The following is a 27,228-nucleotide window of genomic DNA, read 5'->3' on the forward strand; positions in this document are numbered from 1 at the left end:
GTCCTCCAAACAGTTCTATGGTATGCTTCCACAAAAGGTTTCCACAGTGGCACACTGGAAATCCTAGCAATTTTTTTCTAGGTCTTCCAAAAGAACTCTATGGTAACATCTGCCAGAAGTCATTTATTTGCTATCATCCAGTTCCCTGTTTCCATGGTAAGTTCAGGAAAATATCCCCACACAGATACAGGGCTCATACTGTATTACCAATAAAAGTTAAATTTCTTTATCACAGTTTGGCATTGATTAAGAAGAAACTAAAGAGCCTAAGAGTTATTTAATACATAAGTGTCTGCCTCATTTTAATGTTAAAAAAATTTCTAGCATCATTTTGTTAGCCAATATGTTCTTTAGAGAATAACTTTCTCAGCTTTTAATTAATTACCTATTTTCCAAGAGGGTAAAATATTGTTCCTAGCACATATGTTTTCACCTGGACAATGAAGTCCAATACTAATTATCTTGTTACTGCAATGACAGTATCTTTTCAATCAGCTGAGATTGTGAAACAACAATCATGCAAAGTTCGACCTCTATATTATTGCATAATAGCTGCTCGAGATGATTTCTATATGTTCAGATTTTCGCAGATTATACTCTCAGAAAAAATATGATTATAACACTGTGTTTTATTTCTAATGCTGCTACATACAGGTTGGGAATCCCTTATACAAAATTCAGTACTGGCTGCATCACAACCTTTGACTTATTCACAGGTCATATCAAAATCCATAATGCTGGCTTCAAAATGTGCCCTGAACCTATACATGAGGCCAACTTATACATGAGAATATACATGAGTATAATTTATTTCTGTGGGTGTGTAGATTCCTGGGATTCATTGGTCTAGATGAGAGGGGGTCAACTACTCCAAGTCCAGGAACTATGATCAGTTCTTACTGAAGCTAGAAGGTCCATACCAATTGGGGCAGGAGTAAAGTTAAAAGGTAAAGGTTTCTCTTTGATATTAAGTCATGTCCGACACTTTTTTGTAGAGAAGGCTAGGTAAAGGTAAAGGTTTTCAACTGACAATAAGTCTAGTCGTGTCTGACTCTGAGGGTTGATGCTCATCTCCATTTCTAAGCCGAAGAGCTGGTGTTGTCTATAGACGACCCCATGATGTGGCCGGCATGACTGCATGGAGCGCTGTTACCTTCCCGCTGGAGCGGTACCTACTGATCTACTCACATTTCCATGTTTCTGAACTGCTAGGTTGGCAGAAGCTGGGGCTACCAGTGGGAGCTCACCCGCTCCACGGGATGGGGGTATTTTTAAAAAATGCTTTAAAATGCATTTAGGGGATAATAATAATAATAATAATAATAATAATAATAATAATAATAATAACTTTATTTTTATACCCCGCCCCATCTCCACAAAGGGACTCGGGGCGGCTTACATGGGGCATGGCCCGATAAAACAAACAAATAACAGTAACAAAGCAATAAAACAATTATCCCAGTAAAAAACATCAACATCAATAAAAACAATCATTAAAATCAACAAGCAGGATACAGTGTTAAAAACAGGAGACTAATTTGTAGATCCCAGGCAAAGTGCAGAGTGTTACGAAATGGGAAAAGGAAATTTCACAGTTGAATGGACAATAAAGTGCGGTATAAAATGGCAAGACAACAACAATGGGACTATTATGGAATGGACAGATAGATCAATCCAGCAACAACTAAACATCGAAGGCCTTTTGGAAGAGCCAGGTTTTTAAGCTCTTCCGGAAGGAGAGGAGGGTAGGGGCCTGCCTGATCTCTCTAGGTAGAGAGTTCCAAAGCCGGGGCGCCACGACGGAGAAGGCCCTCTCTCTCGTCCCCACCAACCGTGACTGTGAGGGTGGTGGGAGCGAGAGAAGGGCCTCCCCCGACGAGCGAAGAGAACGTGTGGGTTCATAGAGGGAGATGCGGTCTCTAAGGTAGGTGGGTCCCAAACCGTTTAGGGCTTTGTAGGTGATAACCTGCACCTTGAATTGGGCCCGGAAAATAAATGGCAGCCAGTGGAGCTCCTTAAACAGAGGCGTTGAACGCGCCCTGTAATTCGCTCCAGTTAAAAGCCTGGCTGCCGAATGTTGTACTAGTTGTAATTTCCGGGCCGTCTTCAAAGGCAGCCCCACGTAGAGCGCATTGCAATAGTCCAGTCTAGAGGTAACTAAGGCATGGACCACCATGGTCAGATCACACTTCTCAAGGTATGGTCGCAGCTGGCACACAAGTTTTATGTGATCTCCATTCCCTTCCTAATTTCATCATAAGTACTTTCTTATTATAACCCAAACTGCTATTAATTCTGATTACAGAAAATAAGACAGCTTCATAAACTAAGTGTTGTATTCTTAAAAAAAAAAAACCCTGCGTGGGCAAAAAAAGAAAGAAGAGGATGGAAAAATGTGTAAGTTCAATGTTCACCAGATCTCATCTTTGTAACAAAATCCATATGTAAACACTGCATCCTTTAACCATTAATGTTCTCATTTTGTCACATTTCATCAAATTTCTTCTGTCATCCTGGATCTTGCTACAACCTCTGTGTCTAAAAGCTGCTCTTTACAAATGAAACCAAGAACAAAATTTGAGTTTCATGATTTGATACAGTTCAGTTGTTAATGAAACTAGATTATTACACTTGAAAGAATGTTTTTTTTTAAGTTTTACCTTATAAGATAGAGTAAATTAACATCAAAAGAGTGAGAATATTCAATTGTATAGAAAGTAGGAAAACTGTGATTAAAAAAGGATCAAAAAGGGAGAGAGAAAGAAAAAAACCAAAAACCAAAAACAAAGCTAAAGTGTCCATATTTATATATACATTGTTCAATTATGGGTGGTGTACGTCTACCTCAGGGCATGAATCCTCCTACTTTATGCATGTATGGAAAAGTGTCCTACAGAACTAATCTGGAGTTTTGTAATCAAGCAAACCAGAGCCCTCCAGATGGTTTGTACTTTAACTTCCACAATTCCTACCAGCCTACCATCTCTTAGGAATTGTGTGAGTTGAAGTCCAAAACACCTGGAAGGCCAAAGTTTGTCCATGCCTGAACTACATGACTACTATATTCCATCTCTATGTGGTTCTCAGTAATGCCTTAACATTCCAACCTGGTGTAACCTCACTAGAGCTTAAAGGCAGGAAATCAATGCTGCTCTATATAATATACATTTAGACTTTTCTCATTTGGTATTTTCATGTCACACAGATGAAAAGGAAACTTACTGTGCTCTTTTAACTATGAATCAGAGACCACCATTCTGGCTCACTATACCTTCCTTTAATGCAACTGAAGGAGTAGTCCCCAGCAACCTCTTATTGACATTGTTAAAAAAATAATAATAATTACACCCTGCATTTTGGCTCATCATTCTTCCATTGAGGCTGATATAAAGTGAGAACATACATATGTACTAAATTCACTTAAAATGTATAGGTGATCTTTGAAGGCTATTTGAGGAGGGGGCGTATATACCATATCATATGACCCAGTGGCCTTCAAACTCTGGTTTACAGATGTCAGGTTTCAACACACAGAAGCTCTGCCAGCAAGACCAGTAGTGAGGGATTCTGGGAGCTAAAGTATAATAACAACCAATTTTGGTGAGTGCAAATACCTGCTCCTTAGACATTTGACATTGCTATTGTTCTACTGGAGGTGGCGCACGTGGAAAACAACACTAAGAATTTCCCAAAAAGGTTCAATCCCATGCCTACTCAAAAACAGTAACTGCAAAGAACTCCACCGTAAGTGTACAATATCGAAAATATTTAAGAAAAAATACTAGGGGACAATGTTGACAGGGGTTTTAAGAAGTTTAAAAGGGTTTTTGTGTGTGAGAGATTACCCAGCAAAGATTTAACAAGGCAGACATTGCCTACCTAGCATTATCTTAGCAGCACATAAAAGATTTGAAATGTTCTCATTACATGGAAAGTGAAATTACATATTTTTAGCACTAGACTTCTTTCTTAATCTACATTCTGGGCAGAGCTTGGACACATGCTGACTGGAGAATTCTGGGAGTTATAATCCAAAAAAAAGTTTTCAAGCTCTGATATTGGAACTCACCCCAACCAGTCAGTTGACAATTGTACGGAAGCATTAAGACAATGTCATGCAACCTACAGATGCAATATAACAATTGTGAAATTGGGGAAATGATTCTGAAGATTTTAGCAGAAGCTCTGCCATCACTGTTTCCTTATCCCTCACAGGGATTAGATAAGCCCTGAACGAAAAGGAGGAAACTCTGCTCTCCAGCTACTACTTCCGGCATTCTTCAAGAACTCTGGGAAACTCTCATATAATGGCCCACCGAGTCCCACACCTAAGAATCCAGTACAAGGATCTCTTAGACACCAGAGATTTGCAGCTCCTGGATCACAATATGTTAACCAAGGATTTAAACTGAAACAATTACACTAAAATTGAACATGAGCACTTGGAAAATTATGGTTTTTGAGTGTTGAACTCAAAAGCTTTCAGAAGTAAAGATCTGACTTGGTTCTTGTTGATCAATTAACTTTTTGTAACTGCCTTTTAAAAATGTATTTGTAATTATAGGCCCAGAAAACCCTGAACAAATGAAAACAGGAATTCTCAGAATTTAAAAATGATTCTGTGTGCTTTGTAAGCAATGCCTGAAGTCTTCACTTGCTTTCCCCAATGCAGCTACACACTAAAGCTATCATACAAAAACATACGCCATTGCAAAACCATGTGTTAATACTTATTTTGGTTTATCTATAAAACTATGCTAACTTTAATCCAACAAAACTGGGTTTCGCCCAAAACACATCAAAACCGAATACAAATAACAAGTTGAAAAAAACCATGTTCACAATTATGCTTTTAATCTATTGTAATTTTATGAGCAGACAAGGTTTAACTATTTAGCCATATGGAAATCTAAAGAGGGGGAAGGTTGTAACCATAGGATTCCACATAGATTTGATTACTTTGTCTTAGCAAAACCTGAGAAATATTGAAACCTGTGGCTAATAAATTTAGTGAAATGGGAAGAAGAGCCTTTAAATTCAGCTCTAATTCTCCCCAAGAGGCTTCTTCTTAAACAAATCCATCCTGTATAATCACTGTTTTCAAATGGGAGATTTGTAATGTCCTTTCCATGACTGTTACTATTCAACATGTTGAAATAGCACCAATTCCAAGATTAGAGTGGTGGAAGTGGGACAGAATTGCTGCAAGACCAAACACAGTGGAATTCTAAATTAGATTATGCTGTTCATTCAGAGAGTTCAATTCTTATCTGGGGCAATTTCAATATCATATGTACCAGTCTTCCAGAATGTGGTAGTTTCCAGATCATAGAATCATAGAATAGTAGAGTTGGAAGAGACCTCATAGGCTATCTAGTACAACCCCCTGCCAAGAAGCAGGAAATTGCATTCAAAGCACCCCCGACAGATGGTCATCCAGCCTCTGCTTAAAAGCCTCCAAGAAAGGAGCCTCCACCACAGTCCAGGGCAGAGTGTTCTACTGCCGAACAGCCCTCACAGTGAGGAAGTTCTTCCTGATGTTCAGGTGGAATCCCCTTTCCTGTAGTTTGAAGCCATTGTTCCGCGTCCTAGTCTGCAGGGCAGCAGAAAACAAGCTTGTTCCCTCCTCCCTATGACTTCCCCTCACATATTTGTACATGGCTATCATGTCTCCTCTTAGCCTTCTCTTCTGCAGGCTAAACATGCCCAGTTCTTTAAGACGCTCCTCATAAGGCTTGTTCTCCAGACCCTTGATCATTTTAGTTGCCCTCCTCTGGACATTTTCCAGCTTGTCAACATCTCCCTTCAACTGCAGTGCCCAGAATTGGACACAGTATTCCAGGTGTGGCCTGACCAAGGCAGAATAGAGGGGGAGCATGACTTCCCTGGATCTAGACACTATAACGCTATTGATGCAGGCCAAAATCCCGTTGGCAGGTGAGAACTGCAATTTCCTACACTCTAGCTAGCAAGTCCAGTGATGTTTGGTGCAGATAATGAGTGCAATTGTTCACTAATTGTCCTGGACAATGTCAGGTTGGAATGAAACTCTCTATGCCACTGTTAGCCCCATTACTTGCTTATTCCTCTGAGGATAACCATCCACCATATGTAGACAGACTGATCTGCCTTGGATGAGGAATTCTCATTCTGTCATCATCTCTGCTAAAGGTAAAAACTGCATACTCCAGATGACAGGGCACCACTGAAGAGTGCAAATCCAAACAGGACATTATCTGCCTCATTATCATGAGCAAAACAGTCTACACTGCCATATAATCCAGTTCAAAGCAGATAATCTGAATTTTATCTGGTAGTACAGATGGGGCCAAAGTTACAAGGATCCAGAGATAATGTTTGCAATATGTATAATGTTTGCAATTCTGTATATTTAAGGTTTATTTTATGTTCTGGCATTGAATGTTTGCTGTATATATGTTGTGCTCCACCCTGAGTCCCCTTCAGGGTGAGGAGGGTGGAAGATAAATGTTTTAAATAGATAATAAATAAATACATATACCTTTAGGTCTGAGATGGGGAGAAACAGGATGAGGTACACTACTCAATGGGTCAGATGTTACTGGCACAGTCACAAACACTAACATTATCAGAGTCCTCTCCAAAGAACCAAGCGGCATTATTTCTACATGGGCTTTTAGCTGAGGTTGGGGTTTTCCCATTTCCCCTTAGTTACATAGTGCTCTAAAAGCATTCATTGAGAGCATTTTATTTTACCAACACATTCCTTTGCAAAAGCCTCTGTCAGACAACATGAAAAACTTATGCATCAGAGCTTGCTCCTTACCCTGTAAAGCAGTGGTTCTCAGCCTGTGGGTCTACGACTGTGAGAAATCCCAGCCAGTTTACCAGCTGTTAGAATTTCTAGGAGTTGAAGGCCTAAACATCTGGGGACCCACAGGTTGAGAACCACTGCAGTAAAGCATGTGGAGGATATAATGAGCAGAATGAGGAACTAAGAATTAGGAAAGGGATCTCCCGCCATCTCCAATCACTCAAAGATGGCATGATCACCATCTCCTAATTTAGCATGGACAGGCCCAGATCCACAGAGGGCAAAATCAGCCTGTCAATAGATAGTGTTCTTCTTTCTTTACTCTAGGCTTTGGCAAGAAAACAGGTGAATGCAAGGGCCACTTCTTATTCCAACCTGTGTGCCATGTCACCTGACAATATATAACCAAAAGGCAGAATCCACAAATCAGTGAAATCTCTTCTTTGCAATAGTATCTGGCTGCATAGAACAGCAACTTTACTAAGATATCATAGGTGGACACATTGTTCTTTTCTCTGTAAGTCATGGAATGTGGCATCACAGACGTATCTTTTGACTTCCTCTGAAGGAGGTTTCCTCACAGAAATCCAGTAACAATACTCTTACTACAAGCTTACTACAAACTGCACTTTTTGCACAGGATGCTCTCTCCAATCTCACAGTTGCTACATAGCTGCCAACAATTTTAGCATCCACTTGGAGTAAAGTCATGATTGCTGGGACCAATGAGCATACTTACTTGCATGATGCAACCCACCACAAGTCAGTATGGCAGTTTTTGGAGGATGTGTTCTCTCATATCACTCCTTTCTCACTTCAGACTATCCTTGACAACAAATCTATGCAATGGATCCGTTAGGCTTATTATTGTTGTTGTTATTATTATTATTATTATTATTATTATTATTATTATTATTATTATTAACTTCATTTCTATCCTATTCTTCTCACCCCACAGGGGACTCAGAGAGGCGTACAACATACATCTAGGTAAAAATTCAGTGCCTCATTATACAAAGCAAATAAACTATAACATTAAATCAATAGAAACAATCAATATATAAATACAATTTAAAATCATTAACATTAAGATATTAAAACATAAAAAACAGCATCTAGATAAACACTACTAAGCCAGCCAGCCGGCCCTCCCTCCCCCACATGATCTTAAGGTCTTCTGTGGCTCTCTTGGAAGGTGCTGGGTCTTCAAATATAATATTTATATTTATGAATGAGTTTCAATAACCATGTAACCACCAAGCAGACCCCACTGGTATTCCCCCAGAATGTGTACCAAGTTCCAGATGCCTATGTTTTATAGTTGTCAATGTATGGAATGTATATACATTTTACTATCAGATTTTCTATCTCTAGTCACATGAGATTCACATGCCAGGAAGACAACAAACAGCTGAAGACATGGCACTGCCAGTGTGTGTTTAAATAACCACCAATTCGACAGACCCCTACAACTGATGCATACTTTCCAGCACTTTATTTTCCTTCCTAATTATCCTACCCCGCATTATCCCAGCCGTCTCCCTGACACTTGTCTATGCACTTTATCAAAAGCCCTTGGAATTATGTACTTCCTGCGATCGTACCCTTTTATCCATAGTGGTGACCATTGCCTTAACTTGCTTGGTCATTCTATGTTTTATTGTATGGTATGTTTTTAACTGATTATTTTACTTGAATGTTGTACTATTGTTGTACTATTGTTGTTTTTAGTTACTGATATGTGTTTTAATTTGTTATTCTTTGTTCTGTGTTGGGCTCTGCCCCATGTTAGCCGCCCTGAGTCCCTCCAGGGAGATGGTGGCAGGATAGAAATTAAAAAAGAAAAGAAAAGACAAACATCTACAATACAACCTCACTGTGATAGGAGGCATCGGATCATATCTAATCTTTAAAGCTAAACATGTCAGCTCTGGCTAATGACCATCAACTAATATAAATTCTGAAGGACACATTTCAGAAGAAAAAATAGACAAAACCATCTTTGAGGATTCCTTGACTCAGAAATTCACAAATCAACAAGCAACTTAAAGACACATACACACTTCAATGGAAAATCACACTGTCTACTCTTTACAACCTATTTAATCCTTTATACTGCTAGGAATTGCTTGCATTAGTCTTAATACTGTTATTAGCATTGCTATAATGATTACTATTTAGAAACTTTGATATTGAAAGGTTAAGCTTATGTTAGTAGCTACTCTGGACTGTCTAAATGACAAAACAATAGAGGATGTGACATAGGTGATTCATAACCACCAGCAGTGCTAAATTGTCGAACAAACATCCCTGTGATAGTGAACTGCAGAGCAGAAGTGGAAATTATGTAGTTCACCAGAAGTTGCTGAACTACAGTTCTTATTGTATCTAACCAGCGCTGCTGATGGCAAGGAATGTCAGTATTACGTAGCAGTGACTGGAGAGCCATATGATTCCCATCCCTACTAGAAAGCAATAGTTTATCTGCACATAGTAACACATTTATGCATCTTTTAAAATATGCCAACATCACATTTTAGGAGTTATTTTCACACAGTCTACAACAAATATTTGATATCCTTAGGGACCAGTATAAAAATTATAATGCTCTGAGCAACAAGGCACCTTGTGTTGTAGCAGGCCCACACCTCCTAGGAAATACAAATGATCTGTTAAGTGAAGTCAAATTCTAACTGCTGTATTCAGAGCAGTTAGTTCTCTTCTTTACCAATGTCTTTTTAATTACAGTTTGCATAGCATAACATTATAACTGTCTTCATAAAAGTTTTGACAGCAATATTCCAGCCCCATCTCAATATTTTAAACATATTATTAAATATATTAAATACATAAATTCATACATCACTATTTGCAAATGAAAGCATTATGGTGATATAATTGCTATCCATTGTCTAACTGTAGCAACTATGATTGATACTCCAGAGTTTATTAGCATTGATTTCAGCTTTCAAATCAGGTAGCATAAGTTCATAAGAGTTTATCACCCCACTATGTTGGGATGCCAGGTTCAGCTTCCTAACACAACATACGGAGGAGCATTTTAAAAAATCGCCTTATTTGTGGAGTTGGGAAAGCTAACAGCCCTGTCCAAAGCATGTATCATTATGAAAACAGTTTGAATGTTTTAATTGTTTGAAAAAAATACTCCAGTTACCCAATAATTAAAAATAACAAAATACACTATTTTTTCAGAAGTCTCGTTAAATTAAATGGGTTGTATGCCATAACAAATATGTTTACGGAATGCTATATTTTGCATTCCTATAGGACAATGGTGGGCAATCCCTCAGGATCAAGGAATCCCACTAGACTACTCCCTCCCTAGATTTTAAACCCAACAGGGTCTGCACCTTGCCGGATTTGACACTGTCACTAGAGCTGAAATCTGTCAACAGCTGTAGTAGTATTTTACAGTGCTAGGCAGAGCATCCACACAACAGAGCCTTGCAAGATTTGCAGTACAGCATGTTTATTTTTTCCCCTGAGGTGACAAGAAGAGAGGAAGCCACTGAAATTTCAACGGTGAGGTGAAAGCACCTGCCAACTGTTCTGCAGAAAAGGGGAACAGGCACCTAACAAGAGGTCACATATGGCTACCTGTGGTGGACATGTATGGTGGGAAAAATAAACAAACCTATGGGGTCTGCCAATATATACCAATGGAACAGAAATATTTTCAAAACAAAACTATAGCACTCACTTACACAAACCATTGCAAGAGTCCCAAAGTGTTTCAAACACATTGTCAAAAACAATCTGTAGCAGTTTTGTAAGGCAGGTCAGTATTGTTCTTGACATACTGCAAATGAACCACTGCAGCTAAGACTATATTGTTTACATTCTAGAACTGGATCTACACTGCCAGGTTTGAATGAGTCTATACTGCCATAGGAGCCCCGGTGGCGAAGTGTGTTAAAGCACTGAGCTGCTGAACTAACAGACCGAAAGGTCCCAGGTTCAAACCCCGGGAGCGGCTGCTGTTAGCTCCAGCTTCTGCCAACCTAGCAGTTTGAAAACATGCCAATGTGAATAGATGAATAGGTACCGCTCCGGCGGGAAGGTAACAGCGCTCCATGCAGTCATTCCGGCCACATGACCTTGGAGGTGTCTACGGACAACGCCAGCTCTTCGGCTTAGAAATGGAGATGACCCCCAGAGTCAGATATGACTGGACTTAACGTCAGGGGAAACCTTTACCTTTATACTGCCATATAATCCAGTTCAAAGCAGATAATCTGGATTCAGAAACTGGATTATATGGCAATGAAATGAGGCCTAGTTAAAATGAGATTTGATCTGGGGACTTCCTAACTCTTACGTTTTTTATTCTTAGTCACAACTGTAGATCAAAAGTACTCTTGTTATTAAGCCTCCAAACATTATTAGCCTTCACAGTTACTGTGCTGGAAAAAGAAAACTGGCTAGTAATGTCTCAAGGGGAGAAGAGCAATAGGCTAGCAAAGGAGAAAGAAACAATCAGCTTCAGCTTCCATAATGAGAAGGCCCTTTCTCCACAGCTAGTATAGAAGCTAAGTGCACTGGCTGAAGAACAAAGCATTTGGCTCCTTCATCACCACCTACTTGGTTTCTTGTGGGGAATTCTGCATGTTTGACTGCAACTGGCTGGCACTGAGCAGTTGAAAACCATTTTGTCTAAACTCTAGGTTCAGTCTTTCCAGCACCTAAGTAGCACATATAAGACAGTCAATACTTAAATTAACCAAAGAAATTCAGAAATATTTGAACAGCCTCATAAATAAGATCACCAAAGTTATCAGCATCTTCTGCCCCTAGCAGTTGTCTGCTGGAGGCTGAAAAAAGGTGTCGAAAAGCCAAGGTGACATCAGTATTCTTGGGCAGACACTAGAGCAGTGGTTCTCAACCTGTGAGTCCCCAGATGTTTTGGCCTTCAACTTCCAGAAATCCTAACAGCTGGTAAACTGGCTGGGATTTCTGGGAGTTATAGGTCAAAACACCTGGAGACCCACAGGTTGAGAACCACTGCACTAGAGCCTAGTGCCTGGTCTACTGGTTTCCTGTATGAAATTCATGGCCAGACATGGCTACTGGGCTAGATTTGACAGAAGAACAGGTATCGTGTTGTATTTCTCCATTTTGTGCACATGCCATCATCTCTATCTTAACTACAAATAAATGAAGTTGTGTCCACCAGCATTTCTAATAGCATCTGCCTCATTTCTTTTAGGGATAAAATGGTTTTACATAATCCGCAAGGAAGACTGTGTGATCTGGAAAAGAGCTGGCACATTTCCCCTTTCAGGAGGTTGGTGTTCCATTAATGACTCCTGCCTGCTTTTGTAATAGGCAGATACATAAAATTTGAGAGCTACAATCTTCTGCTACATTATTTGCAAGATAAGACCAGTCTGAACAAAACTATATATAATTTTCTGGCTTTGCACCCATCTAACTATACCTGGACATGTCTTTGGATTATACAATATGACGCAGAATTATCATAGAGAGAACATTTCCAGGTGCTATTTTGTGTGCAAATTGAGAAAACTTGTTACTTATTTTCACCTTTTATGCTGTATGTAGACACAGCAACAGAAACAAGATGTATGCAGAGCAACAAATACAAATATTTTATCACAAAATTGTCATTCTTTCTCCTTGTATTACTGGAGCAGATAGTCAGACTGGATAGCTATGCCACTCCGAAAAGAAATCTGTAATTGCATGTGTTATAAAGGGAGTCTGAAGCAACTTTTCTTTCATTAAATATTCTGTCAATCAACTGATGTACAATTCTTCTTTGCACAAGTAGAATAAAATAAACAAATTCTAGTGAAACAACATTTTTTCTGTCCAATGACAGTTGTGTCATTGAAACAAACATCCTGATGATTGTACATTACTGCAGGCTTTTTTGAAACTGACAGCCAAAAGGACTACAAAGAGCTGGAAATCATGCAAGCCATGTAAACATTATGTGAATATCAACCCCAAAATTCAACATTTAATAGCCCTAGTATTGAACTGCAGCTAGTTAAGTAGGGGATGGTCTGAATGTACATATTTCAGAGATTTTCTTTGCAGACTGAAACTGTATGGGAGTTTGTTTACATTATTTTTAATGTCATTTCTCAAGGCTTTAAAATGCCACGCTTCTTCAGATGTGTACAAGATGTAATCTTTCTTATGCTTCACTTATTGTAAAATCACTTTCCCATGTGGATAACAACTTCCTAATTGGCACTGTAACATAAGCATTGGCATACAGGAAATGCTTGTGCATTAACCCTTACAGTTACATGATAAAGAATGATAAACGCACAAGAGCTATGAAAGTGAGTCCAGAAAAGTCAACATTGGCTACAAACTGGCCTGGGAAAAACACTATTTTTATCTCATTCTCATATCTCCTATTTGCACTGAATAAGAAGTTACTAAGGTCACATGTGAAGGATCTAAACATATAGCTTAGAATAAGTTATATAGGTAACTTTGGTTTTAAAAAGCCCAGTCACTGAAATAAAAACTTCTTTTCATCACTTTAATGAAACTCATCATTGTTCTGTACAGTGGCCAGTACGTCTGCTCGCCTAATGGCAACCCCCCTCCCCCCAAACATTATACAATATGTTAAATATGTTAATGTTCTTTTAGTAGCTTGAAAATATAATAGGAGTACCAATATTATTACTGTATACAAGTAAAATGTATGTTGTATTAAAACCAATACTAACATCATTTTAGGTTACTTTATATGATAAACACAATAAATAACTCTAAATACCGTAAGTAACTCTGATTCTAGTTATGTGAAGCCGATACATGTTATATAGGTTCAAATCTTTACTAATGTGACTGAACCATGAAGCTCAATCTTATAGTTGTGAGTGCGCCTGCCACCTTTGTCTCCTAGCAATCAATATGTTTAGGCCCTGTTTGCCACTGATCCTACAGCGCCCATACAAACTGAATATAATATCCTTCCCCAGTAACATTTGGGACAGTTAAAAAGCTGTTATGACCACTAAACAACAATGTGTTTATAAATAAAGCAATGTTATTGCCACAGTAGTGAAACTATTTATTTTGAGATCGCGCATGAGAAGAACGGATAGGTTGCCTTAAATTATAAGTATTACCTGATTCCCAATATAATTACATAAAACCAGCCGGCTAAAGTAAGTCTTTCCAATACAGTTCTGCAAATACACACACACATACACACACACACACACACACACACACACAAATAACAACTGCCTGTCAAGATTTTATGCTGTTGTATGTCTTCAAGTTCTTTCCAAATGGTGGTGACCCTAAGACGAACCTATAACGGGGGTTTCTAGGCCGAGGAGGTGTACCATTTCCTTCCTCTGTGACTGAAAGAGTGTGACTTGCCTATGTAACCCAGTAGGTTTCAAGGCTGAACAAAGATTCAAACCCTAGACTCCAAAGTCCTAATCTAATGTGCAAACCACTTGCCCAGTGACAAAATGAGGTGGGCTGAAAATGCACTCCCTAAGTGAAGCATAAGAAAGACCATTTTCACTGTTTGGCTGCCAGCTCAGGAAAGCCAGCATTCATCAGCTCCATTCACTCACCCAGTCCCATGAAAAGTTTGGAAAGCTAGGTGTAAGAATTCTAGTTCTATTAGCCACTAGTGAACTCACACAACTGCACAACTCAAGAACACCTGTCTAATTCTGAACCATTTTGTACCAGATTTTTCCCATTTGTCATAGATCATTATGTTTCAGGAAAAAGAGCCAAACCTGATGCTCCTTCACCTACCTTGCTCCAAGACGCAGACACCCCACTCTTCTAAAGCTTGATGGACCCACTAATACAGATCCCCAGCTAGGAGCAAGAGTCACTACTATTCCTAGGGTGTGTCAAAAGTGTGTACAGCTGGGCAGCCACCTCTTGTACCAAAAATCAAAACACTTCTCTTTCCCTGTATCTCTCCCAGAACAGGAGAGCAAGTAACACCTCATTCAGCATCCTACATGCTGAATGGGGAGCATTTGGGATTGTGTCCCATCGTCGCTCAGAGAAAAGGGTTGCCATATGAAAAAAAGGAGATGTTGCTTCCAAGTGTGAACAAGCAGGAAAGGGACAGTGGCACAGAAAAGTCAATTTGCCTCCTCCTTCTGGATGGTGCTGTGAGCCACATCCCATCAGGAACACAGTCCAGAAAGAGCAGGGAAGCATACATTACTTCTTGGATGCAATGATCCCAGCAATTCTGGAATTTCTCCCCTCCTCCCAATTTTTTAAAAAAATAATACATCCTTTAAAAGGATTAATAGAATCCCAATAGGAGAGGGATGTCACAAATTAACAAGAGAAACTTGAAACAACATTTGCAACTCTGTGACAAGGAGAACAGTGTATGGCTATGCAGGGACAACTATCGGAAGAACTGTCATAAAACTGTAATTTCAGATGGCATTTGTAAGTCTGGTTAAATCCCCACACTGCCCAAATCTGCAGTCCTTAATGAGGAACGGTTAGTTAGCTTTAAGATAGGCTAAGGGAATCCCTTCCGCCCTGACTCCTGAATGTCAATTGGAATGTATCTATTCGTTCTCTCTCTCTCTGCTCCCATCTTGATTGTTGGTGTAGAAGGGATACTCTTCAGGTTGCATGCCTTTGTTTAAGACTTGTTTTTCATCTTTGCATTCTGACTTCTCTCTACTCTGTATGTTTGAAGATATGTGGTGTTTGGAGGTTTTTCCTCTTGTTTTGGAACTTAGAAGTTAGAGAGAAGCCGAGACCCAATTCTTTCCTATCAAGGAATGTACAGTAGTTCTTATTTGTAAACAAACCTCTCTTTTTTGTTGGTAACTTAGAATCAGAGAATCCAAGAGTTGGAAGAGACCTTGTGAGCCATCCAGTCCAACCCCATTCTACCATGAAGCAGGAAAATCACATTCAAGGCATCCCTGACAGATGGCCATCCAGCCTCTGCTTAAAAGCCTGCAAAGAAGGCGCCTCCACCACACTCCGGGGCAGATAATTCCACTGCTGAACATTTCACCTTTCTGCTTGCTGTGAGCTGATTCCTCAGTTAAATACCCTGTTTGTATTTTTGGATGCTCTGCTATTTTTGGGAGAATTCCTTAACAATTATGTTTCTTCTTCAAGATAAATGCAGACTTAGGGGTTCACCTTCACTGCAGAAATAATGTACTTTGACAACACAATGGTTCAATTCTATGGAATTCTACGGGATGCAGTTTCACAACGTCTTTAGGCTTTTCTGTCAAAGAGTGCTGGAGCCTCACCAAACTGGATTCCAGCGCTCCAAGCCATGGCAACTAAAGTGGTGCCAAACTGCATTAAACCTAACGTGTAGTGGATGCAACCTTAGCTTTCAAGTACTCATCAGAGAGTTGTTGAAGGCTTTCATGGCCAGAATCACTGGATTGCTGTGAGTTTTCCGGGCTGTATGGTCATATTTCAGAAGCAGTCTCTCCTGACGTTTTGCCCACATCTATGGCAGGCATCCTCAAAGGTTGTGAGGTCTGTTGGAAACTAGGCAAGTGGTGTTTATATCTGTTGAATGTTCATTATGGGAGAAAGAACTCTTGCATGTTTGAGGGTAGTGTGAATGTTGCAATTGGTCACCTTGATAAGTATTGAATGGGCTTGCAGCTTCAAAACCTGGCCGCTTCCTACCTGCGGGAATCCTTCATTGGGAGGTGTTACCTGGCCCTGATTGTTTCAGTGAATAATTACAACAGAAAGGAGGAAACCATGAAAATCAACATAATCTGGCTACCAGTATTTAAAACACGCTAAAATCAGGACAGTAAATAAAGAACAACACTCAGAAGACAGGGGAATTCCAGACAAGAAACAATCAGGGCCAGCTAAGCATAGAATCATAGAGTTGGAAGAAACCTCATGGGTCATCCAGTCCAACCCCCTCCGAAGAAGCAGGAAATAGCATTCAACCTCCAAACAAAGGATTCCCCCAGGCAGTAAGCAGCCAGGCTTTGAAGCTGTAAGGCTATTAAATGCTAATCAAGGTGGTCAATTCCAACATTCACTCTTGCCTCCAACAGATAAAGAGTCCTTTCTCCCACCGTGGACATTCCACAGATATATAAACTGATCTCACAACCTCTGAGGATTCCTGCCATAGATGTGGGCGAAACGTCAGGAGAGAATGCTTCTGGAAAATGGCCATAAAGCCCGGAAAACTCACAGCAAACCAATCACCAGAGTATCAGCTGTTAATGCGGAGTCTACATTTTGTGGAACATCCTGTATTATTGTGGGGCCTCACTTCACAGTAAATCTTCTCCCCAACTTCTGCCAATACCATGATAACAATCCCAAAGCGCTCAGGTTCCCTTGGACCATGTGGTTTCCTCATGGAGCCCACATTAGCCCCAGCAGCCCCTTCAGGAGCTCCCCTTCAAGAGCTGCCTCAACCGGGCCACCGCCCGGGCCCCTCCTCATGCGCTTCCTCGCAGGCTCCTGGAAGCCCCGCCCATCCCCTGGAGACGGGGCGGGCTTTGGTTCTGGCTGCGCACCCTCATTGGCACGGCCGGCCGCCAGTCTTCCGCGACGGCGCCGCTGATTGGCTCAACCCAACCGCCCGTCACACAGTGAGGCGGAACCCACCTCTCAAGTCTTGGAGGAGTTCGGTTTTTCTTGAGGGGGAGGAGAGAAGCGGAGGCAGCGGCCCAAACTCACCGCGGGCGAACGAAGGCAGAAGGGAGAGGCAACGCGGCTTTCCTCCCCGCCTTCACTCTCGGGGCCCGTGTCGCTCCGCCAACTCACGGGGCTCTCCCCACTCGCGAGGCTGGCGGTGGTGTGCTACGGCCCCCTCCTCCGCTTTCTGCGCGCCCGAGATTCTCGCGAGAATTGGCATGGGGGCGTGGCAAACCTTCTGTTCAACCAATGAGAAAGAAAGAGGGCGGGATTACGGAAATAGGGGCGGGATTGAGCCTTCATAGGTGTTAAGAGTGCTAGCTATTCACTTACTTAGCCTGAGGCCCTTTCGCACAGTCCTGTATTCCAGAATATTAAGGAAGAAAATTCCACATTATTTGAGTGTGGACTCATAACCCAGTTCAAAGCAGGTAATGTGGGATTTTATTCAGCTGTGTGGAAGGGGCCTTAGAGTTCTCAATCAGTGGAACTAGTGTTCCAGCTGCTTTGGACTTCATCTCCCAAAAGCCTCAGCTGACTTGAACAATGACCAAGGATTGTGGGAGCTGGAGTCCAAAACACTTGGAAGACTACAGTTTGGGAAACAATGCTCTAGGGGCCCTTCCACACAGCCCAATATCCCAGAATATCAAGGCAGAAAATCCCACAATATCTGCTTTGAACTGGGTTATCTCAGTCCACACTCAGATAATATGGGATTTTCTGCCCTGATATTCTGGGATATGGGGCTGTCTGGAAGGGCCCTAGGATAGTGATGCCTGTAACTTTTTTTTTTTAGACAATGGTAGCTGGGAATGGGAAATGTAGGTCAACATCTAGATAATGGAGCAAACCAAAGAAGCGAATCATCCTGTGAATTATACATGTCTAGCTTGTGTACCCGGCATTGTCCAGGTAAGCATTTTCTCATAGGACCATTAGTAAAGTTGTCAAGCTAAGAATTAGCATTTCTAATAAATGGCATTAGAAAATGCATTCCTTAAAAAGTGTCCATGGCAATGCTCCCGGTGGCACAATGGGTTAAATCCTTGTGCCGGCAGCACTACTGACCCACAGGTTGGCAATTTGAATCCAGGGAGATTGGATGAGCTCCCTCTGTCAGCTCCAGCTTCCCATGTGGGGGCATGAGAGAAGCCTCCTACAAGGATGGTAGAACATCCAGGAGTCCCCTGGGCAACATCCTTGCAGACAGCCAATTCCTCACACCAGAAGCGACTAGCGGTTTCTCAAGTCACTCCTAACGGGAAAAAAAATGGCAACGCTTTGGCCTTTTGAGAGGGAGTCCTAGGCCCCTTCTACACGTCTATATAAAATCCAGATTATCTGCTCTGAACTGGGTTATATGGCAGTGTAGATTTATAATCCAGTTCAAAGCAGAAAATGTGGATAATCTCCTTTTATTATGTATTTCATTTATATACTGTTTTTTTCACCCCTAGAGGGACTCAAAGCGGTTCACAACATAGTAAATGGCAAATATTCAGTGCCTCCCATCCATATAAAGGAACATTACAAGTATAAACGCGATCACATATAGCCATAAATTAAATCATTAAAAACTATACAAACCATCAGCATAATCATAAAACATTAAGCATTAAGATATTTAAACATTGCATCGATCCCATGGTTTCCTTTAGCTCAGTGGTTCTCAACCCAGCTGGACCTGAACTGTTTAGGGCTTTATAGGCTAAAGCCAGCACTTTGAATTGTGCTCGGTAGCAGACTGACAGCCAGTGAAGCTGATGCAATAGGGGTTGTACTCTCCCTGTGCCCCACACCAGTAAGGAACATGGCTGTCGCCCATTGGACTAGTTGAAGCTTCCGAACAGTCTTCAAAGACAACCCCATGTAGAGTGCATTGCAGTAGTCTATTTGAGATGTAACAAGAGTGTGGACTACCGTACCAAAGTTTGACTTCCCAAGATACGGGCACAACTGTCACACAAGTTTTAATTGTGCAAAAGCTGCCCAGGCCACCGCTGGAACCTGCAGTTCCAGGCTCAGCAATGAGTCCAGAATCACTCCCAAGCTGCGAACTTGCGCCTTCAGGAGTGTAACCCCATCCAACACATGCTGTAACCCTATACCATTTGGCTTTCTGACTGACCAGGAGGACCTCTGCCTTGTCTGGATTCAGTTGCAATTTGTTCGCCCTCATCCAGATCGTCACATCAGCCAGGCACCAGTTCAGGACTTGAACAGCCTCCTTAGCAGCAGGTGGAAAGGAGTAACAGAGTTGACCATCATCTGTGTACAGATGGCATCAAACTCCAAAACTCTGGATGATCTCTTCCAGCAGCATCATGTAGATGTAAACAACATGGGGGACGGTACTGAACCCTGTGGGACCCCACAAGACAATGTTTGTGGGGCTGAGCAGGTGTCCCACAACAACATCAATTCTCCCAGAAGGACTGGCGCCACTGCAAAACAGTACCTCCAAGCCAGGATAAAAGGTTAATAGCAAAAAGTAGAACTGAGATTTTTCTGCAGATCAAAGCTTTAAAAAGTTATCTTCTGGATTACAATTCCTAGATCCCCTCAGACAGCAGGCCAGTTCTTTAAAAAGGAGCAGGCTTTGCAAGAAATAAATGTGTATATGCTCAAAAGGGAACTGGAAACCAGGCTACAAACAGGGAAGGGCCTAGTTGGATAGGAGAGTCAAAGAAGGGAGGAAGGAAGTCAAAGGGGTCTAGTTAAAAGGTTGGATTTTGATGAATCTAGTACTTACTTAGGCGATTCCTCGTAGTTTGAGGATGATTGTCTTCCATCTCTGGTGTCTTGGGGGTGGGTTCTTAGGTGGCTGAAGAGACCTATTCTTGATCTGCATGTTCTCCCGCAGTGAGGACATCGGTTTCCAGGTGGAAGGCGGTCCCAGTCAGGGTTGGCTTGACGCTCCTTCCTCTTGGCATGTTTCTCCCTTAAACCCTCCATTCTTGCCTCTTTGAACTCCGCAGCACTGCTGGTCACAGCTGACCTCCAATTAGAGGTTGTCAGTGTCTATGCCACAGTTTTTAAGGTTGGCTTTAAGCCCATCTTTAAATCTCTTTTCCTGCTCACCAACATTACATTTCCCGTTCTTGAGTTCGGAGTAGAGTAGCTGCTTTGGGAGACGGTGATCGGACAACATGGCCAGTCCAGCGGAGTTGATGGCGTAGGAGCATCGCTTCAATGCTGGTGGTCTTTGCTTCTTCCTGCACGCTGACATTTGTCCGCCTGTCTTCCCAAGAGATTTGCAGGATTTTTCTGAGGCAACGCTGATGGAAATGCTCCAGGAGTTGAGTGTGATGTCTGCAGACCGTCCACGTTTTGCAGGCGTAGAGCAGGGTTGGGAGGACAATGGCTTTATAAACAAGCACCTTGGTATCTCTACAGATGTCCCGATCCTCAAACACTCTGCTTCATACGGAAAAATGCTGCACTCGCAGAGTTCAGGGGGTGTTGTATTTCAGTGTCGATGTTGACTTTTGTGGAGAGATGGCTGCCAAGGTAGCGGAAATGGTCAACGTGGTCGCTTATGGCTGTGTAAATACTTGAAAAGTACCAGATCTCATAAGCTTATCTCAGAAGATTCTGATCACATCAAGTTCTGATCTTGGAAGCTAAACAGGATCAGTTTTCCATCAGGGAAAACCAAATTCTGCAAGCCATTGTGGGTGAAGGTAATGGCAAAATATCTATGAGAATTCCTTGCTTACGGAAATCTTATGAAATTAAGTCGGCCAGCAACTTGAAGATAGCTCCTTATATCAGGGGTGGGAAATAGGAGACCTTCCAGGGGTTGTTGGACTGCAATTACTATCCTCTCTCACCATTGGCTATGCTGCTTAGGAAAGATGGGACTCATAACCCCGCAACATTTGGAGAGCCAGATGTTGCCCATAATGGATTCCTGACTGAACACACTGGAGCCCCAAATGGTCCTGGAGTACTGCAAGGGCTATGTGACACCAGATGCCATGGTAAAAAGGATGGAGGGGAGAGAATATCAATTAATCTGAGACTGGATATAAAGACAGTCTAATTGCCTTGTTAACACTGTGTCACTGAAAGCAATAAGCTCAAAATTGACAAAGATTAAGCAAATGATATGTAAGTGAACTAGATACTATTTGGTGCCATTTCCATTAATTAAATTTATGATCCATGCTGCTATTTAATCCACAGCACTCTCCCAGCTTGCTGGTGAATGAACTGCAAAATACCCCTGGGCCAAGAGAGCTCAAGAGGCATTGATTGAAAGCAGGGCAAGATAGTGGGCACACCATATGGCATAGGAAATGGCCCCCTAGTTTAAAAACAATCAGCCACTCTGCTTTTGCTTGCCAGGAATAGATGCTCTTCTTATGTAAAAAAGCAGTGCTCAAAGAAGAAGATACACCTTCCTTCTTTCTTCACTCCTTGCCTTGGCTCAACTCCAATCTTGAGCTAACCCAGTGTTCTCCATGTGTGTTGGACTATGGCTCTCATCCTCATGTTGATAAATGCTGTTTTGATAATAATAATAATAATAATAATAATAATAATAATAATAATAATAATATTCATTTCTCACTACAAGAGAGGTTTCATGCATCTACAGCTTTTGTTAGTGCGTGGGATGGGAAGCAACAAAACGCATTTTTCACCCCTCAAAAAAGGCAAGCTAGGTGCTGCTATCATTAGAATCGACCCCTTCATTTCTGGAAATGCTCTTGCCTCCTTAAATGTGGCAGGCAGCAGGACAATTTTTCGCAACCCAGAGGTACACCTGTTGGAATTGTTTGTCACACAGCTATTAATGGCATAGGAATCTGGCCAGAAATACACATGCACACACACTAAGTCATCGTGGAATTGGGGGAGGCAAGTGCATGTGGCCAAAAATATCTTGTGCAAAAGGTAGAATTGCTGTTTTCTTGACTGCCATGGTCTTGGTCCAGCACCCTTTCTCAGTAGGGTATCACACAGAAAGGTTTGAGGTTTTCCCCTGACATTAAGTCTAATCATGTCCAACTCTGGGGGTTGGTGCTCACCTCTATTTCTAAGCCGAAGAGCCAGCGGTGTCCGTAGACATCTCCAAGGTCATGTGACCGGCATGACTTCATGGAGTGCCGTTACCTTCCCGCCAGAGTGGTACGTATTGATCTACTCACATTTCCATGTTTTCAAACTGTTAGATTGGCAGAAGTTGGAGCTAACAGAGGAACTCGAACTGCTGACCTTTCAGTCAGCAAGTTCAGCAGTTGAGCGGTTTAACCCACTGTGCCACTGGGGTCACACAGAAATTTTATAATTATATTTATTTATACCCTGCTTTATCTCCCCTGAATGGGACTCAAAGCGGCTTAACATGAAAGTATCAGCATAGCCATTTAAAATATACAAATATACGAACATTAAAACAGGATTAAATATAAACATTATTTTACAAGATCCCAGTTAAAAACCATTAAAACAGATTCAAGGTTAAAAACCATAGAATCTCCTGAATTGATCTTAAAACACCTTCATCTTTAAAAGGCTCCCTGAATAAAAAGGTTTTAGCCTGCCACCAGAAGGACAGCAGAGAAGGGGCCTTTCTGGCTTCCTTGGGATGAAGGGGAGTTCCAGAGTTGAGGGGCAGGGCACCAAAAAGGCCCTCTCTCTCATTTCCACCAACCGAACCTGAGATTGAGGTGGAACTGAGGGAAGGGCCTCTTGTGGAGACCACAGAAATGCTGGACCACTCTAACAACTATGTCAGACTACACAGAGAAGCCACTAAAATCCACGAGCATGTGGACAATTTCAACAAAAAGGAGGAAACCATGAAAATGAACAAAATCTGGCTACTAATAAAAAACTCTAAAATCAGAACAGTAAATCAGGAACAACACTCTAAAAACAGGGGAATTCCAGACATGGATCAATCAGGGGCAGCTAACAACTCTGAACAAAGAATTCCCTCAGGCAGGAAGAAACCAGGAGATGAAGCTATTCAATGCTAATCAAGGTGATTAATTACAACATTCACAGTAGCCTCCAACTGACAAGAGTTCTTCTCCCACCCATGACCTTCCACAGATATATAAACCTTCCTTTCTTAGTTTTCCCATATACCATATATTAACTTACATTGCAACTAAGAGATTGTATCCCAGTTTACCTTCTGCATCTACTCTTGCAGAAGGTAAACTGAGATACAATCTTTCAGTAGCGATGTAAGTTAATATATGATTGGCAAGGCTGCACTGCTAATGTTGCTATCTAATCTAGACAAAAGCTCTCCCTTTCTAATGTCACAGTTTAGAGCAGGTTTGTATCAAGAAAAAAAATCCACACTGGTCTCAATAGGAAGGATCTCTCCCCTGTTCAGATTACAAGGTCCTGGTTTACTGATTCGGGTTGGGCTTGATTTCCCTCTCAAGCATGGAATCCCACTGAGTGCCTTAGCAGCAGATGATCATCTACAGTCTCCCATCCAACTACTAAACCGGATCAATGCTGCTTAGCACACAAAATTAGACATAATCTAGTGCATTTTGGGTACATAGCCCAATTGATATTCCTCATGGTAATTGTGGAGTTTCCCTGAGGAAGGGCAGAACTCCATGGAAAGGGTGTCTCCCAACCTTTAATGTTACCTCTTGTAAAGTGTTTAATCTGGCACAGGATAGAAATAGAAAGCCTTATAATTTGATCTAGACAAAGACCCAAACATGGCCTTAACATGAAGCATTTGCTTTTTATTTTTTGACTGTAGGGAGACCATAATGGATCCGTGCCCAAATCCCTTTATTGGCTTGTGTGTGAAAGCATGCCAGTTCTCAGCTTTTGCCAAGCGAAAGGGGAGCATTCCTTTTCTCCCAGCCATCCCTTTTCAAATAGAAAGGAATGAATGAAAAATATGGATCCAGGCTGCACAATGTGCCCTTCTTCTCAAAATTATTAAATTATCTTACTTAGATGACCTAAAGATGCCTCTCCTGCAAAATCCTGCATGGTACATCTCTTCCTCACCACAAGAATTGTCCTCTGGGACCTTAGGGGAACTCCACATGCATTTGGGAGGCAGAGCTGCTTACATTACATTTGGTTTATTTATGCAGCCTTTAATACCATGTCACTTACATTACTTAAAAGGGGAAATCTGAGTGTGTTAAATCTAATAGTAACTTCAATGCCTGGTTGGTGAATCAAAGCATGGAACTGCCACTGGCAAATGCACAAGTGCTCAGCTTATAATTTATGGAGTCCGACAGAATGGACAACCTAGTTCTTTGCAGCAAAAAGGACTGCCTTTGTGTGCAACCAATCACGCCTGAAAACTGCCTACATGAAAAGAGAAATAGACCCTTTGTGTCTGTAACACTGCAGAGTTCTACACCCCAAAGGCAAAATTCCCCCCCACTGTATCTTTTCATTAACAAGCTATAATAATCCAACAGTCCACGTTCTATCTTTCAATAATAAAATAGTTTCAAAATTTCATAATTTTTGCAAATAATCACTTTTAAAAATGTTGCTGAAAACAGAACTAGAGGTATTTAGCCTGGGGCTTTTCACACTAAGAATTATAGCACTTTGATTCCATTTTAAGAGCCATGGCTGGCTTCTGTGGAATCCTGTGGTTTGTAATGTACTGTAATCAGAGGCACCAGGAAAACCTCATGACAGAGGTTTTTAAGGGCAATTCTCTAAACTGTAAATCCCAAGATTCCATAGGATATCTCCATGGCAGTTAAAGAGTAATCATAGTGCTATAACTGTGTAGTGTGAAAGAGCCAAAGGAGTATGAAGTATGATTCTGTTAAGCATTTCTCCAACAAAGCTTTTGCACACTGCAGCCTTTAATTCCTTACTTATTTAAATTCCTTCAAAAGTATATTTAAAACACTGCTCAGTGTTAAGAAAAGAAAAATGGAAGATAAGCCAAGATGCAGAAGAGGGCTTCATTTGGGCAAACCTTCAGTTTTTAAGTCCATAAAGATGATTACAAATGAATTATCACTGGACACAGACATTTCTAATAGAAGTTGCTTAAAAAAGATATCAATGAATGAAGTGTCCTTGTATTCAACAAGTCTGGGGCTTTACCGCTTTCCCCTCAACTTGGGAACCCCTAAAAATGAGTATTTTTCCAGTCCACTTGACATTATGGACGAAGCTAAATTAAAAAGAGAAAGCTACTTTATTTTACTCTCATGTTCATGATAACTTCTGTTTCCATCTTTAACCTTTTCTTTGACTTTCATAAACTGGCAATAACAGAAATACTAGATTCCTTAGAGTTCCTCACTTTGTACTCCATTTATAATAAAATTCAAAACATTTAAAGTATGTTCACTTTGAAAGTGGGTACTTATTATCTGGAGAAATTATATTTTTAAATTTACTGTGTGGGTTACATAGAATAGTTTTGAGGGAATCAACTTACACATAATACGGTTTAGTCTTCCTAAAGTAAGGCAGTGACTTAGGATTTATGAAGATGCACTACAAAAGTAATGAATATTTTCCAGGATTTTTTTCCTCTAGGAAATGGGGATGGATCCAAAAGTATTGGAAATCTTGCATCACTCAACATCTGTGACTGATTTCTATTCCCATCTCGCAAATGAAGATAAGGAAGTAGCAACAACACATTCACGTCAATTCAAAGGACATGATCTAAACCATTTGGTTTTGCCAAATGAGAGAAGCTACAGTAAACAGCATTACAACTGCCTTCCCGAGGGAAAAAATGTACTGCAGTAAAGCTGAACTTAAAAGATTCTGTATATTTCTCCTGCTTTTGAAAAAAAATGAGATGAAAAAGTACAGAGGCCAAGGACTGCCCATTTCCCCCTTTAATATCTTACTACTCCAAAGGGAAGCAGATGGAAGAAAAACAAAAATCCCTAAATTCATAGTATTTTGCAGAGCTAGCAGAGAAATGATAACCTGGTTTGGAAATGTGGGGGAGGGTACAATGTCTGCAAAATATGAAAGTTTTGAGAGAATCAAGTTACACATAATATGGTTTAGTCTTTGGGAAAACTATGTTTGGACAACAGCTTCCTCCTTTAATTCGGGATGTGTGCTCTAAATCAAAATGTTCCCAAAATAGTTCAGTGGCAAAAACTGCATCTCCTTAACGGAGGGGATCTTTTCTCCCTTTCTCTCTTGCACAAGAGATATTTGCAAGGTTCAGATACAAACTTCATCACATTCCCTGGAACATTTCACATCCCTCACTTGGCTGTTGCGTGTGTGTGTTTTTTTCAGAGACCAGCCTGGCATCAACAACAGGTTTCCAAAACACAGGCACAACTTTAACAGCCAGTTCAGCTGGTTCCTAAGCAACTCCAAGAGCAGATTGCCACGACCAGCTGTGAGCCCCGTAATAAGCAGCAACACTAACTGATACAGGTCCAGGCTCCTTTGAACCTCCAAAATAGTTTCCAACCATTTGCTCAAGCAGTGGCAGCCACAGTTGGGGTCATGAGTGTGTCAAGACGAATGAGGCATACAGACTTCCTGATCATAAATCTGGAAAATGTACAGAAGAGAGCAGCTAAAAACAACTAGTGGACCAGTATACATTCCTTGGGGGGGGGGGGGGGGGCAATTCGGACAAAAACTGGAATGAAAAAAACAAATTAATGTAGGTGGGAGAATGAGCGTGGGAGAGGGGAAAAAAGAACTGAACAGATTAAGAACTGTGTGGAACAAGGGAAATTTGATTTCTTGTATATGATAGGCAGAACACTCCAAAGTGGATAGTGTGATTTCATGGTGAGGGA

At 41.1% G+C, this 27,228-nt stretch overlaps 1 protein-coding gene across 5 annotated transcripts in view; it reads right to left on the bottom strand.

The window, feature by feature from the left end:
- Nucleotides 1-17,667, bottom strand: part of atf7 (activating transcription factor 7) — a 130,071-nt gene extending 112,404 nt beyond the window's left edge. For 2 of the 5 annotated variants that reach the window (XM_062971612.1, XM_062971610.1), the window contains exon 1: nucleotides 17,501-17,667. The gene's annotated coding sequence lies outside the window, so the exon portion shown is untranslated. Of the gene's footprint in view, nucleotides 1-17,428 lie in introns of all 5 variants that reach the window. The other 3 variants (XM_062971611.1, XM_008103650.3, XM_062971614.1) reach the window with 2 other exon arrangements.
- Nucleotides 17,668-27,228: the final 9,561 nt, after the last annotated feature.

This window comes from Anolis carolinensis, chromosome 2, assembly GCF_035594765.1.
Source record: "Anolis carolinensis isolate JA03-04 chromosome 2, rAnoCar3.1.pri, whole genome shotgun sequence".
Classification (NCBI taxonomy): domain Eukaryota; kingdom Metazoa; phylum Chordata; class Lepidosauria; order Squamata; family Dactyloidae; genus Anolis; species Anolis carolinensis.